This window comes from Oreochromis niloticus, unplaced genomic scaffold, assembly GCF_001858045.2.
Source record: "Oreochromis niloticus isolate F11D_XX unplaced genomic scaffold, O_niloticus_UMD_NMBU tig00000734_pilon, whole genome shotgun sequence".
NCBI lineage: Eukaryota > Metazoa > Chordata > Actinopteri > Cichliformes > Cichlidae > Oreochromis > Oreochromis niloticus.
In genome coordinates this window covers 563,862-569,425 of record NW_020327228.1, presented here as the reverse complement: position 1 = coordinate 569,425, position 5,564 = coordinate 563,862, and positions in this window count along the sequence as shown.

Sequence of the window (5,564 nt, the reverse complement as noted above, 5' to 3'; positions counted from 1 at the left end):
GGATAGGTGTGGATTATGAAGAAACATTTTCCCCTACTGCTAACCCCACTAGTATCAGAGTGTTGATACAAAAGGCAGCACAAGAAAACATGCTTTTACATCAGATGGATGTTAAAGCTGACTATCTTCACGCACCAATAGATTGGCCAATGGTCAATGGTGGTCAATGGTAACTTTATTGTCCCTAACGGGAAATTGATTTGCAGTATGTCCGTACAAACAAACAAACAGACAGCCAACACATCACATACACTCACCAAAATAATATAATATAAGCCTGATAAAACAACCTAGATTTTTCATCAAAAAAAGTACAATGTGCAATGGCAACAACACTTATGGTTTAGTGTTATTAACTATGATAATAGCACTAGGTACAAAAGACAGTCTATGTCTCTTTGTCTTCACTGCAGGCACTTTATAATGACGACCTGGTGGAAGCAGTTGAAAATCATTAAAGAGAGGATGATCTGAACACAACAGGACAGAGGTTGCCTTCCTCAGCACCTGCCTGTTATAAAAGTCCACAAGCTGGACCTGAGACCTCCCTGAAATCTTACCAGCCACTTTAACCAAGTTGTTAAGTCTGGTCTTATTATTCAGGGACATATTACCGTACCAAGCAATGATACAGAAAGTTAAAACAGATTCAATAAAACTTTTATAAAAAAGAGTCATCACTTCAGATGAAACATTAAAACCTCTCAACCGCCTTAAAAAGTACAGTCTTTGTTGAACCTTTTTCACTGTAGCAGCAAGATGTGACTCAAAGGACAGAGTCTTATCAAGAACAACCCCCAAATACTTATAACTGTCCACAAGTTCAATGGCTGCACCATTTATCCCCGTTAGCGCAGGATGGGGGGGATGTCTTCCTGAAGTCAATAACCGTGTCCTTGGTTTTCAAGGTGTTAATCATTAAGAATGACTGATCACACCACGAAACAAACTCATCCACAACAGGCCCATGGGAATCCTCTTCACCATGAAGGAGGCTTACAATGACTGTGTCATCTGCGTATTTAATGAAATGCCTGTTGGCCTGTGTACTGCGACAGTCATTAGTGTACAAGATATACAGTAGAAGAGAGAGACGACAACCTTGTGGTGAGCCAGTAGAAGAGTTCAGCCGTTTGGAAAAACAACCGTTTACCCTCACACACTGAGATCTGTCAGTTAAAAAGTCTAAAATCCAACCAACGAGATTAAAATCAAGTTTAAACTGGTTAAGAAGCTTATCAACTAAAAGATGTGGCTGGATAGTATTAAAAGCTGAAGAAAAATCAATAAATAAGAGCCGAGCATGAGCTTTGGCGCCATCAAGATGGCGATAAAGGAAGTTCAACAGAGTGACCACTGCATCCTCAACACCTCTACGAGGCCTGTATGCAAATTGTAGTGGGTCTATAAGCTTCTCTACTTGCTGCAGGTTTTTCAAAGGACTTCATCACTAAGGATGTTAAAGCGACAGGCCTAAAATCATTTAATGATGTAGGTTTTGTGGTCTTAGCAACTGGAGAAATAATTGATTTTTTCCATACCTCTGGAACCTTCTGTTGCTGAAGAGATAAAAGAAAGATATAATAAAAAATACTGCATAATTGCTCAGCGCATGTTCTAAGCACCTGGCCACATATATTATCAGGACCTGGACTTTTATTAGTCTTACTCATTTTAAAAAGATTTCCCACTCTTCTTTCATCAAAGAACACAGCTGGGGGGCTCTGGTGTTCTCTATTAAGAAATCAAGTGTATTCCTTGGATTATAATTATCATTAAATCTCAAATAAAATCTATTCAGCTCATTGGCTAACTGAGAGTCTGAACTAAAACCAGGGAGACTTATCTTATTACAGTCACTATAACAGTGACCAGTCATGTGTTTCATGCCTCCCCAGGCCACCCTTAAGTTATTGCTACTCATCTCCGCCTCTACCTTATCCTTGTATTTTATTTTGGCTTTTTTAATTTCTGATCTGATCTCCTTCCTAATTTCTCTAACTTTCAAGATATTCCCTTCAATAAAAGCTTTTTTCCTTTCATGAATCAGCCTCATAAGAGCTTTTGAAGACCATGGTTTGTTTGTGAGGTATTCATGGAACAACCTGAGGGTTATGAGGTGAAATCCGACACAAATGAAAAATTGGTGTGCAAGTTGAAAAAGTCGCTATATGGGCTAAAACAATCAGGCCGAATTGGAACAAGTTTGCTGCATGAATATCTGAGTGAGAACAACTTTGTGCAAAATCCCGCTGACCATTGTGTTTACACAAAGATGACAGAAAATAGGTGATTCTCATATATGGGTAGATGACCTGATCATTGCTGCTAGTGATGAAAGTGAACTAACTGTTGTGAAGAAAATGCTTGCAGCAAAATTCAAAATGAAGGATTTGGGTAAACTGAGACATTTCATTGGTATAGATTTTGACCAGAGTGATAACTGTGTAAAAATGTCACAAAAACAATATGTAGGAAAAATACATGAAAGATTCAACATGCAGGATTGTAAAGAAAGAAAGACACCTTGTGAGCACAAACTGAACTATGCTGATGATGCAGATGATGTCAAAAGGTACAGAGAAGCAGTTGGTAGTCTGATCTATTTGGCTATATGCACAAGACCAGACTTGAGTTTTATAGTCAGTAAACTTTCACAGTATTTTACTGAGCCAACTGAAGACCAATGGACTACAGTAAAACATGTACTGAGGTATCTGAAAGGGACAACCGAGAAAGAACTGTGTTACAGGAAATGTGACAACAAAGAACTGAGATTGTGGGCATACAGCGATGCTGATTGGGCAGCTGATGTAACAGACAGACGGAGTACAACTTGTTATTGCATAAGCTCTGTAGATGGTCCTTTAATCTCATGGAAAACCAAAAGACAACCTACTGTTGCATTATCCACCTGTGAAGCTGAGTACACGGCTTTAGCTGCAACCTTACAAGAAGTTTTGTACCTAATGCAACTGTTACAAGGTATCGATGGACCAAAATATGCACCGCCAAAAGTTCATTAAGATAATCAGGGTGCAATTGAGTTGGCGAAGAATCCTGTGACGAGACAGAGATGTAAACATGTTAACATAAAGTACCATTTTGTGAGGTCAACTGTGAGTGCAGGAAAAATAACTCTGGATTATTGTTCAACAGAAGAGATGGTAGCAGATGTAATGACAAAACCTGCAACAAAAGTTAAGTTGTTAAAGTTTGAGAAGTTTATGTTTGGCCATTAACATGGTATACGGACATGAATATAGTAAATGGTAAATGGCCTGTATTTGTATAGCGCTTTTACTAGCCCCGCCTAAGGACCCCAAAGCGCTTTACATACCCAGTCATCCACCCATTCACACACACATTCACACAGTACTGAGGAAGAAACCCTGTGCTTGTTGTTTGTTTGTTGTTTTTTGTTTACTTAAGAGCATCATAATATGAGAGCAAGTGGGGGTGTTGACATAAGAAGAGAAAATGCTCTCAATTATGGAGACAGTCAAATGGTTCATTTATGTTTGATGTGTGCTTTACATTGGTGTGGCTGTTAATAAAGTTAGTGCGCTCTAGGGGGCGTATGCGTTCATCAAAATGGCCGAAGGCTGATGTGTGTTTATTCCTCCCAAGTATCGTCGGTGAATTTAGCCATACATGTCAGATTTTCCTGCGCATTTTCATACCTCTGCTAACAATCCTCCCCTGTTCTTTCCTGGTTTGTGTGTGTATCATTCTGCTTTGTTTCTTGTCTCATGCTTTCATGTCCCATTTTCCGTGTCTCATATCAGGTTCTCAGGTTTTTAGTTACTTTGTGTTAATTTTGTAGTTGTCTCCCAGTTTATGGCTTTGTTTAGTTTGCTAAGTTTATTTTCTGTCCCCACCCCAAATAAAAGCTCACTCACAGTTAAGTTTTTTGTGAATGTCTGCACTTGGGTCCTATTTCTCTCCACATATCTGCCAAGGCAGCTGTGACAGAATCTGAATAATGTAAACACTGTGTTGTTCAATATGTACAGTTTCTCTTCAATCTTTCTTTTTCAGTCCTTACATAGTTCATGTCTGATTTGACCTCTTCTGATATTAAACAGCTGTAAGAACAAGATAAACTTTATTCTTTAGTCTGAAATTTGAGGATTTTTCCTGAAGTGACGCAAAATACACAAAAAAGGAAACACTTGTCCACATTACCATGGAGACAGAAACCTGCTGGTCTTTGAAGGATCATGAAGGAATCTCCAAACAGTACTGTAATCCGATTACTTTTTTCAAGTAACAAGTAAAGTAAGGGATTACTATTGCAAAAACGGTAATTAGATCACCGTTACTTTCCCGTAGGAACGCTGCGTTACTGCATTACTAAAACCGTGATTTTTTTGCGAGAATGTCTCATGACAGTGACGTAAGCGAGTGCGATGTTTGTGACAACAGCTGTCTGCAGATCAACAATGGATAATATATTGAGTGTGGGAGAGAGTATGAGCGTGCAGCGTTTAAAGCGTGGAAGTACTGACCTTATTTTGAGTTTGATTCCATAAAAAGTGACAAAAACATTAGTGTCCATTGTGCGTGGGAAGAAAACTTCTTTTTACAGCGAAAACCCCCCCCCTAAATGTCCAAGCAAGCACCGAGTGCGCTACGACGTAATGTGAAATTCACAGAGAAACTCGCGGATTCTTCCACTGACCGCTGCGGCTCACCTGCACCAGGGTAAACCTCCGCCTACCCCAGTCCTGCTTTACAGGTGAAAATAGAGCAACAGGACCGCTAGTCTTTGATTTTATTTATTTTCTGCTGTGTTTTACTTGCATCTATTTGAAAGAGTGAGTGTAAACACAAAAAAATATTTTATTTTATGTGCTGGAATGTGCAGAAAATAGGTTTAAATGTTAAACAAATTTCTTCCAGTCAGAGAATGTTGCATATAATTAAGTTTTTGCTTGATGCATAAAGTTAAAAGATTAAAACTAATAAAACAAGTTTTAAAAAGAGACTTTTTCATTTGATTACACTTTGTGTGATGAATTACCCAGGGCTGAAAGCTCTATTGCTTTATTACCTATTCAGGTTGTAAATCTTGTTTTTAAAAAGTAACTAAGTAATTAATTACTTTTGAAAATAAGTAATCAGTAAAGTAACAGGATTACTTTTTGGGGGATGTAATCAGTAATTAGTTACTGATTACTTTTTTCAAGTAACTTGACCAACACTGATGTTTAGTAGATAAAGTGCTGTATGAAAGTATAGTTACGAGTGGTCAGCAGGAATAAAAAAAAACAAACAAACAGCAGTGGTTATATAACACAGCCAGCAACAGGATACAATACTAAATGGGCCGTGCATCACATTTGAATGTGTGACTGGTTGGTTGAGCTGTTTGGTTCAGTTTAGTTTAAGATTTTTACAATAACATATTTTTTGGTGCAATAATTACAGAATAAGGAACATTGATGATGACTAACGTCTTCTGTTATGCGCTCAGTGTTGGGGAGTAACGGAATACATGTACCGCCGTTACGTATTTAAAATAGTAAAAATTATTCATAAAAATGATTTAATATGAAGAC